We start from the raw sequence: 11234 nt of genomic DNA, 5'->3' as shown, positions 1-11234 counted from the left end.
CCCCTGTGTTAGGAAGAATAATGGCTTCTCAAAGATAGCCACATTCTAGTCTCTGGAACCTAAAAATGTGTCAGGTTACATGGCAAAGGGGAGTTAAGTTTGCACATGGAGTTAAGGTTGCTAATCAGCTCTCCAAATTGAAAATCAAAGAGATGGCAATGGGAAAGGACTTGACCAATGTTGCTAATTTTTTACCAACATTGAAGATGGAGTAAAGAGAGCACAAGCCAAGGAATGTGGGTGGCTTCTAGAAGCTGATAAAAGTAAGGAAAAGGATTCTCCCTCAGAGCCTTCAACATAGCCCTGCAAACACATTAATGCTAGCCCATTGAGAACCCTGTCTGACTTCTGACCTCCAGTACTGTGAGATAATAAACTTGCATGGTTTTAAAGCACTAAGTTTGGGATAATTTGTTACACCAGTAGATGGAAACTAAATAACCCCCACAGAAGAGACAAGGAAATAACCCACATTACTGTACCCAGCTCTTCTCTTCTACCATGCCCTAAGGCCACTGACCATCCCCACTCAGAGTGTCATCCCAGCCACATTGTTCCAAGTCCCCAGCTCCATGAGTATATTACAGTGTCTCTCTTGTACTACTGCATGAGTGTAAGCAGTGGTGTGCTGGAGCAGGCTCATACATACTGGCTCTCTAGAGCTAGTCGTTAAATTTTCAGAGATCGTGCAAACCACTTGTTAAACATAGTCATCATTAAAACTTAAATTATATAAACTTACAATTAAGTTATATTACAAAGATAATAAATACTCAAAGCTCATCTGTTCCTTATTTTACTCTATTTAATCATTATCTGTGCTTGTGAAGTCATTTACCTCTATTGCATCTGTGTAGTGGAAATACTATATAATGGTGTGCTGTGCATATCTTTGCAACTCTGCATTCAGTGACATCATTTTGGCAGCTTGAAACAGGCCATGGTGGGAGTATCTGCACCATGGAAATAGGCAAATGATACCAATCAAGCCTTCTCCCTTCCCCCATCCCAGAGCCGGTTATTTGTCACCCGCATATAGGGCAGGTGATATCTGACCTTGGGGTGTTGCCAAGAGCTTCAGGGGGTTCTTTGTACATATCACAGCAAAGACCATAAATATCTGGCCAAAGCAAGTCCCAGGAACCACTGAGACAAAATTCATCTACTAGGTCCCTCGAGGCCTCATAGTGTCTAAGTCTAATTCATCTTTGTTTTACCAACGAAGTGAATGCTCAATAAATGTCAACTAAATGAAACGAATCCATGATTTCCTCAAGGGGAAAAGTTAAATCTAACTTGATTAAAACCCTCTAGACTAGCACTTTTATCTTCTCAATAACTGTTATCATAAACGTTCATTCAATTTAATTATTAATTAATTTAAATCAATAAGAAATGTTCCCTAAATGTTAGTCGTTATTATCATTACAGTTACAACTGCTTAGCCCAGAGTGGATCCAAGTCCATTGATACATCAATGTTTTTCTGTATTATGTATCTTTTTCTTAAAGCAAGATGAGGGAGCTCTCATATTTACATTTTGAATAATGCTTCATTATGAGAGCTTTTCTTGTCTTAGCTTTTAGAAAGTTTCTAACAATCAATAATCCAGATTAAAAATTTTCACTAGCAATTAAAATTGCTAGTGAATTAAAACTGCTAGTGGCACATGCAATTAAAGACAAATAGTTACACATTTTCCTGCCTTTGCCAAATGACAACGAGGGAAAGTTGATAAAGGAAGCTTCTTCACGGAAAAATTCCAAAAAAAAAAGTGGAGGGATGACAGAATTTTAAAAACCACCATTTTGTAATTCTTAACAAAGGAATTGATTCAAAGCAAAGATCATCTGAAGCCAAAAGATGAGAGGTCAATGCAGGGTACAGTGAGGAATCAGGCCTCCACTCCTTAGATCTACTGATCAGTCTTATTGTCTTAACTGCAACTGGGGCAAGCGTGCCACTTACGTGCTTTCTGATGAGATGCAGAATAAACTACATAGCATCACTTCTGAGTCATTCTTGCCAGAGTGACTAACATGAATCTTCTCCAGGTTTTATTTTATTTTATTTTATTTTTTGAGACAGAGTCTCACTCCATCACCCAGGCTAGAGTGCAGTGATGCAATCTCAGCTGGCTGCAACCTCTGCCTCCCTCTTCCAGGTTTGAGATCCAACTTTCCAGTTTATAAAAACTCCAGCATTTTCCTTCAGAATTTTGACTAGGCTCAGTGGCTCATGCCTGTAATCCAGCACTTTGGGAGGCTGAGGCAGGAGGATTGCTTGAGGCCAGGAGTTGAAGACCAGTCTGGACAACATAGCGAGACCCCATCTCTACAAAAAAGAACCTTTTTCTGTAACTTAGCTGGGCATGGCGGCATACACCTGTAGTTTTACCTACTTGGGAGGCTAAGGTAGGAGGATGACTTGAGCTCAGGAGAGTCTAAACCTGCAGTAAGCTATGATTGTACCACTGCATTCCAGCCTGGGTGACTGAGTGAGATCATGTCTCTAAAAAACAAAAAAACAAACAAACAAAATCTAGAAATCAGAGGAGGGACCAGGTAAGTGATACCACAAGGAAGCTGATGGGCATGTGCAGAATATTGAACTGTTGGACAACTGAACAAAAAGGGAGACCAAGAAGCGCTTTGGATGAGACAAGGTTTTCTCATAAAGTTGAACATAAGTATACACTCTGAAAACATATGTCCATAAAAAGATTTATGCAAAAATATTTATGGCAGCTTTATTCATAATAGCCCAAATTGGAAACAATCTAGATGCTCAGTAAGAGGAGAATGCATAAACAAATTGTAGTAAATGCAAGCAATGGAATGCACCTCAGTAACGACACAGATGAACCTCAAGAATATCATGCTGAGCACAAAGAGCCATACTCAAAAAGACTACATACTGCAAGTGTGCATTTAATGTAAAATTTTAGAACAGGCAAAACTTATCCATGGTGAAAGAAATCAGAGAAGTGGTTGGGGGGTGAGGACACAGGTTGCTGCCAATGTACAGGTGGTAACTTTCTGAGGTGGTGGGAATGTTGGCTATCTTGATGAGGGTGTGGGTTACCAGGTGTGTGCGTTTGTCAACACTCATTGAATTGTGTGCTTAGTACCTGTGCATTTCACTATATGTAAGGATAAGTCAGTGTGGGAGGAAGGGGAAGGACAAGGAATGGGAGGTGGGGAGAGAGAGAGAGAGAGAGGGAGGGAGGGAGGGAGGGAGAGAAAAAGGGAGAGACCTAACAACCAGATAACTGCAATAAGTTTTCAAGAAAGCCTAAATGTAGACTGTTTATATGGTCATTTAGATCAGGGGTGTCCAATCTTTTGGCTTCCCTGGGCCACATTGGAAGAAGAATTCTTTTACCACACATAAAATACACTAATACGATAGCTGATGAGCTGATAAAAGAAAAATCACACCAAAAAATCTCATGATGTCTTAAGAAAGTTTACAAATTTCCATCAAGCTGCATTCAAAGCCGTCCTGGGCTGCATGTGGCTGGCAGGCCACGAGTTGGACAAGCTTGATCTAGATGACTCCAAGGAATTATAAAATGTTTTTGATGAAATAATGGCATGTGGCTGTGTAAGAAAATGCCGGCCTGGCATGGTGGTTCACGCCTGTAATCCCAGCGCTTTGGGAGGCCGAGGTGAGCAGATCACTTGAGGTCAGGAGTTCAGGACCAGCCTGGCCAACATGGAGAAACTCTGTCTCTACTAAAAATACAAAAATTAGACTGGCATGCACCTGTAGTCCCAGCTACTTAGGAGACTGAAGAGGGAGAATCTCTTGAACCTGGGAGGCGGAGGTTACAGTGAGTCGAGATCGCGCCATTGCACTCCAGCCTGGGGGACAAGAGCGAAACTCTGTCTCAAAATAAAATAAAATCGGATACATAAAGCAAGAGTGACAAAAACTTGATATTCCAGAACTTGGGTGGTAGGTATACGGGGATTTATAGTTATTTTCACTGTTTTGTATATATTTGAAAATTTTCAAAATAAAAAGATAGGCTGCCTTAGGTAAACAAAGAGAGTATATAATACCCACAGTGTCAAAGCAGAAAGTATATGGACGCTCTCAAAGTTATTTCTCTTATCAGACCAACTCTCCCTGCTTTCTTCCTGCCTTGGCTGATGATTTACCTTTTATTAAAATTCTCACATTCCAAGACCTTGATTACTAATGGTTATATTAATCACTTTTATTTCATATTTCAATCAACAAATCAGTATTTATTGAGTATTAACTATGAATATGTGCCTCTGAGAACGTCCGGAAACCTCCTCCTCCTCCCGTTCTCCGTTCCACCCAGAGGAATCGCTCCCCAGAACGGTCCTTTCTGCCTGGTAGAACCTCATATCACCACCAGGGGGCGCGCCCTCACTGAATTTGCTCTGCGGCTGCTTCAGGAAAGATAAAATCAGCCCCGCAGTCTGAGTAACTGGTTACTAGGGTTTCGGCGCGCCCAGGACCCGTGTTTGTCATTGTTTAGGCACGTCTCTGGTGACCTCATTCCACTATACCCGAGTCTTTTTGGGGAAACAATTACCCTGTTTGAACAGAACAAGTAAGGCAAATTAGTAACTGGAAGATGACTAGGTGCTTCTACAGGATGTGTTGGGACATCCTGTCTTCCCCTGGGGTTTAGCTCTGGGTGTGGACCCTTCCTCCTCACTTGATGGCTGGGAAGGGAGTCGAGTCACCCCTCTCTGCAGGGGCACGGCCCCTTCTTTGTCCTGAGTAGGCCTGGCTGGCAGAGCAGGAGTGAGCTGGCCCGTGTGGACAGGGGTGTCACTGGGGACAGACGAGGGGCCTCGACCTTCAGAAGCCTCTGTGGCAGGGAGGACCCCGAAGATGGCAGGACCGCTCTAAACTGCCAGGTGCTCTGCAGGCTCCGGCGCCCATTCTCCTGCACACCCCTGGGCCTCCCGTTCCCTCCGGCCATGCACTGAGTGCCTGCTGGGCTCCAGGCCACCTTCCTGCTCCATGAGCCAGGCCTTCAGAGGACACAGGGCTTAAGGGGGAGGATGAGAGAGGGAGGGTTTCTCTCAATTGCAGATCTGATCCTGCTGCTTCCCGCTCGAGAAAATCCTTTAGAGGAGGCAGCTTCGGATGGCTCCCTGTGGCCTCCAGTAAAAAGCAGATGCCCTGTCATGGCCTAGGGGGCCTACACAATCAGGCCCTCCCTCCTCAGTGCCACTCTGCGCTGCCCGCGTTCACTGCCCTCCAGCCCTCTGGGTCCCGACTGCCCTGTGCTCACCGAGGTGCTGTTGGCTCTGCCTGAAGAGTTCCTCTCCTGGACCCCTCCATGCTCCCAGCCAAAGGCCTCCCCTCAGGCATTCTTCCTGCATCCTGAGTTTTTCCTTGGAGGCTTCTGCCACAACCATAACCCCATGCTTCTGACTCCTCCACTAGACTCTGAGCAACACAGAAATGACAGCATTTCCATAAAACCTTTTGAAAAACTGAAAATACTCCACACATCTATCACGACCTCAAGCAGTGAACCAGGTAGCTGAGACTTTGCTTTCCAAGAAGACACCAAGGAAAGTGGCACAAGGGAAAATAAAGTATTTGAGAATGAGGAACCTTCCTGAAGCCCTTGGCATCACACCACCATCAGCAGTCTCCTTTCCCTGTGCATAAAGCTGACCCTAGCCTGGGATCAAGGGAGATCAGAGCTTATGAAAGGCAGGAGTAAGGGCTGAGCAGAGAAGTGTCAGAAGCATGATAGTCACAACCAGACTGCTCAGAGCATGGAGTCCAGAAGCACCCCTTTTGCCTCCCTCTATGATATGTCCCAGTCCCTCCCTGCTCTAGGCCTTCCTAGCAGAGCTGTCACCAGAGGGGGCCTCTGGAGGAGAAAAGGAATCAATGTGAAAAATTAAATTCTGGCTACTGTTCATCTATACATTTATGTGTTCATTTAACAGACCGATGGGGCGGTGCATGTGCCAGGCACTGGGATAGGTGCTGGAGATGCCTTTTAAGAGCTCAGACACAGCCAGCTGATGGGGGAGGCAGTTAGTAAGAAAAACTTTATGGCGCAACAGAAGCAATTTAGCAGCTTCACGTACAAAGAGGGCTCCACTAACACAGGGGGACAAGAGCCTGGACCTTCTGGGGATGGAGAGGAGGAAGATAGGAAGGTGCTAAGTCTAGGGAAGATTTACAGAGCAGGTGGGCATTTGAAGATCAGGTTAGCTGGTCAGCTAATAAATGCTTACTGAGTGCCTTCTGGGTGCCAGGCAGTTATAGGTGCTGGAATGCATCAGGGAAAGAAAACATGGAGGTGGCATTCTAGTGGGCTGGCGGTGGGGGTGCCGAGCATAAATATTAATAAAAAACAGAATAAGTAAGTAAGTGCATTCGATAGCAGGTTAGAATGCCGTAGGGGAAAATAGAACGGCGTAAGGAGGACAGGAGAGTTGGAGAGGGGTTAGCATTTTTGGGGAGGTGGTCAGGTAAGCCTCATGGAGAAGGTGACGTTTGAGCAAGAACTTACCGTAAGAGAAGAAATAAGCAGAGCCCAGGTATGGTTATCTAGGGACAGTGATCCAGACATGGGGAGCAGCCAGGGCAAAAATCCCCGTCGCCACAATGTGCTGGCATGTTTGAAGAACAGCAAGGTCAGTGTGACTGGAGCAGAAGGCAGGGAAGGAGGAGATAAGGTCAGATTGCAGAGGGCCTTGTGGGGAGTTTTAAAGACTTGGACTTTGGTTCTGAGAGAAATGCCCCATCATAGGAGCAGCGATATGCTGGCAAACTAGGTCTAAAAAAAAAACAGGGGGGAGGGGGGAGGGATTGCATTGGGAGTTATACCTAATGTAAATGACAAGTTGATGGGTGCTGACGAGTTGATGGGTACAGGACACCAACATGGCACAAGTATACATATGTAACAAACCTGCACGTTATGCACATGTACCCTAGAACTTAAAGTATTAAAAAAAAAAAAAAAAAAAAAAACCCTGCTTTGTAGCATTTGCCAATTTCTGTGGTGTAAATATCCCACCTTGGCCTATTTCAAGCCATGAGTGTGGCATTCCTGACCACAGAGTAGGGAAGCGATGTGCAGGATTGGCCCTCACTAACCAGTGCTTGCCATTCCAGCCCACCTCTGCTTTGGAGAGTTCTGAGCAGAGATATGACATGATCTGACTGTGTTGCAAAGAGATCACTCTGGCTGCTGTGTTGAGAGTAGACCGGGCCAGGGAAGCAAGGGCAGAGGCAGGGAACATTTAGGATGTTCTTGCAGTGTTTCAGGTAAGAGAGGACATGTTCAGAGATTAGGTATTCACTACTAATATGGTGACTCAAAGGCAGATTCTAGGTGTTTTCTGAAGGCAGCATATAGAAACCCACCTGGATGTCTTGGCACACAGGATGTGGGGTATGAGAGGAGAGCAATTCAGGGTGGCTCCAAGCTTTGATAGCAGTTTTAGGGGAAATGGGAGGAAAGGCATTCTAGGCACAGGGTACAGCATGCGAAAAGCCACACCCGTAAGCACACATTCTATTTGGGGACAGAAATGAGGAGTGTGGCTGTTGAACCAGTTAGGTGGGCAGAGGCAGCAGACAGGGTTGGAAAAGAGGGTCCTGTTCAGGTGTACCCCAGACAGGAGCCAGAACTTCCAGGCAGTTTTGAAGATATTCCTCCTCCAGGGCCAGGAGGAAGAATTTTTTATTTTATTTTATTTTTATTTTTTGAGATAGGGTCTCACTCTGCTGCTCAGACTGGAATGCAGTGGCACAATCATGGCTCACTGCTGCCTCCACATCCTGGGCTCAGGTGATCCTCTTACCTCAGCCTTCTAAGCAGGTGGGATGACAGGCGTGCACCACCATGTCTGGCTACTGTTTAATTTTTTTTGTGGAGATGGGGTTTCGCCATATTTCACAGGCTGGTCTTGAACTCCTGAGCTCAAGTGATCTGCCTGCCTCGGCCTCCCGAAGTTCTGGGATTATAGGCATGAGCCACCGCGCCTGGCTCCACAGAGTCTTTCTGCACAGCACTTGCAATTGTATTCCAGGTGGATCTTGAAGTTCAAACCCCACCTATGCCACAGAATAGTTATTACTTACTGAGATGCAGTCTTGGGATGTTTTTCATACTTAGATGTTTTGTTTTCCCAGTTAGCCTGGTAGCGTGTGTTCAGGGCTGACCTAGCCAGGGCTGAACTCACAGAGGATCTCAGGGACATTTATTGTATTCAGGTGACCCAGGCTCCAAAAAAGCAAAGAATAGATACTCAGTGCTCATGCTCAGAGTCTGAAGGGGATATCCATCTGTCTCCACCAAAGACGGAATTCCTGTAAAAGGACCAGAAGTGTGTGTGTGTGTGCATGTCTTTGTAGGTATGTCTGTTTTTGAGGATTAAACATATTAATAACAACTCTCATTTATTAGATGCATACTGGGCACCAAGAACTTGCTATTCTTATTGAAGCCTCACAACAACAACAGCTCAGTGAGAATGTAATTATGGAATCTCCGATTAACAAGCTGGTCATGAGAATGACATGTGACACCCTGATTCATTTTACCTTTGGAGATATTTGATGATTCTTACAGCTTATTTATCTGCAAAATAAATTTTATGAACTTATCCCCCTTACAGTTTTTATGAGCTTGCAAATGTCTGTAATTCAAACCCAACTATCCATGATAACTAAGATTAATTTAAAAAAATACAAATGCATGTCTGCATTCAAATGTTTGTAATAAATGGTAATATTAATAGATGGATAGCTCTAAGCCAAATGATTTTACTAAAAGAAAATCCTCATTTGAATAACTGCTAGATCATGAAGAATAAATCTTGAGCTAAAAGCAAAATAATAATAATGTCAGTTACAAATGTGTATTCTATGCGCTTTGGTAATTTGTCCTAAACTTACCCTTAGGAACACAAGTTACAAAATGCTTCCGTTGCTATGTTGATGCTCAGGATTGTAGAGAGACTTGCTCTGTCCTTGACTCCCTTCATCTACTTCTTGTCACACAGAGAAAGTCACACAAGAAATACAGCTGTCTCTGTCCCTCACATGGCATGAGCGGGGGCCAGGGCTCTTTGCAGTTCAGGTGGAAATCCCCAGGAAACAGCCCTCACAGACCGACTCTAAGCCAGGGGCAAATGAAGATGAGTCCTTCAAAAACAGTTGCTATTCCACAGTGCTGTTTGTGTGCAAGTACGGGCATGTGTGCGCTGGGGGGTTGCGATTGCGTTGCTGACTGACCCTCACTTCCTCTCTGGACCTGAGATCATTTCACAACAACAAAGGGTTTCCTAAGATAAAGATTCCAAAAAGTGGCTGGAAAAGAGCCTCTGGCAGTCATGGGGTGGGTCATCAGGCGAGCACTTCATTCAACATATCCTTAGAAATAGTGACACTTCTGTCAGTGTTTGGTTTCTGTCACCCTGGCAACAACTATCTCTAAACAGTTCCTCTCCTGGGGGTATCTCTGAAAAAGAGTTGGGCAAAGGGCTGGGGGAGGAGGTTTGGCCATATATTCCAACCTGACGTGAAAGTGCTGAAGACTTATCTGGGGAGAAGGTGAAGATTTAAATGGTCCTGCAGTGATTTGTTTATTGTTTATATTTGTGTTTTACACTCCTCTCACTCCTACAAGGGATCACCAGGAAGTCGGCAGAGCTCCCAGAGCAGCTCTACCCACAGAGGAGGCGTTCAGGCAGCATCTGTAGGTTGCATGGCGTGGAGTGACATAATCTTAAAGGCGTTATAACATTTCTTTTTCAATTGTTCTGCAGATGAGGAAACCGACAGAGAGGTTAAATTACATGGCCAAAGTCACAAAGCAGCTGAATCACAGAGCCCGCCCCAGGGCTCCTGGGCGTCAGCTGCTCCAGCATCCTCCCCGTTCAGCCCAGCCAGCTGAGGTTCCTGAAGGGAGCACCGGCCTATGGGTTTGCACAGGGCTCTCTGCCCCCATTGCTCTGCCTGGGCCAGGCTCCATAGGAGACACTGCCGCTTTGTGTCGCCCTCCTTGGCACAAGATGAAATCAGGTGGTCCCCATTCTTCCTGTCACACTCCGCCAAATCTATCTGAACACACTTCCTGTGCACAAAGCCAGCTTGCCAATTATCTGCTCCAATTAAGGAGAGAGAGATGTGGTTAATTCAGTCACCCCAGCGAGCTGACCAAGGCAAACGGTGAGGTTGGCATCGCTGGCCTCAGGTCCTCTCAGTGGCCCTGTGCATGCTGCTTCCCCTGGCACTCCTTCCTACCCCTAGATGGCCAGTGTGGTTTCTTCACCTCCCCCTCTTTCCCTTTCTGAGCCCCTGGAGTTCCAGAGCTGTGTCGGCCCTGCCTCCCCCGTATCAACAGAGAGTCCTATCCCAATCTGTGTCCTCTAATAAACTAATGTGTACAGAATAGTTCATGGAAGATCTTGGATTAATACTTAACCCTCAGAGAGAATTAGCTCTCCAATGACATTGCATAGCAGGCATCTTTTGCATTTGTGTCCAAACCCAGGCTTGCCACAGATGAATTTAAAATCACTCCTGTTTTGTTTGAAATACAGACCCCAAATGCTTAGCTCGCTATTGTCAGTCCTTTCTGCCTCTTAGCACTAAAGCAAAGAAGGCAGACAAAGGGCTGAGTGTTTATTCATCGGTATCAGTTAGGACAACAGGCATGGTCAAGAGCAAAGCGCTCTCCCTGCTAAATTTGTAGGGCAACTATTATGATCCTGAAATTAAATTTATAGATAATATAATCTACCTACACATACCTTCTCAAAAAGAGAATCAGCATAAGGCTTTCCCTGGAAAGATGCAAAGGAGAAATAAAAGGGAGGTAATTTAAAATCAAGTAATATGTATTTCAATACAGAAATGCTTAGAACCAGCTACCACAGAAGATATGATGAAGGGGTCAAATTCTATACTTATTCATACATCCACCATAAACAGGACAACTATAAACACAGATTAATACAGGTGTGTTATACTGAATACAGCTAGTGTTGCCAGTGGTGATATAACTCTGTAAATAGTGAACAAATCCTAGTAAAGGTCCAAAAAGCAAAGTTCAAGATTTATTTGTTTTACGTGACAGTTAAATTCATGGAAAATTAGGTACGTCTGAATCCTTGCAAAAAAATATGTTGTTTTTACATGGAAAATATAGTTAGGTTCAAGGCACAGGTAATTGATTATAAACATTTTGTTGTTGCTTTGAA

General features: G+C 44.7%; 1 long non-coding RNA gene across 1 annotated transcript; it reads right to left on the bottom strand.

Moving 5' to 3' along the window:
• Positions 1-3799: 3799 nt before the first annotated feature.
• LOC139358033 (uncharacterized) lies at positions 3800-6654 on the bottom strand. Its single transcript, XR_011612246.1, has 3 exons — positions 6530-6654; positions 5285-5442; positions 3800-3866 (listed from the first exon to the last, which is right to left on the bottom strand). It is a non-coding gene; the product is annotated as an uncharacterized lncRNA (long non-coding RNA).
• Positions 6655-11234: the final 4580 nt, after the last annotated feature.

The sequence above is a fragment of the Macaca nemestrina genome, chromosome 13, assembly GCF_043159975.1.
Source record: "Macaca nemestrina isolate mMacNem1 chromosome 13, mMacNem.hap1, whole genome shotgun sequence".
In the NCBI taxonomy this organism is placed as follows: Eukaryota; Metazoa; Chordata; class Mammalia; order Primates; family Cercopithecidae; genus Macaca; species Macaca nemestrina.
This window is presented reverse-complemented; position numbering and strand designations above follow the sequence as displayed.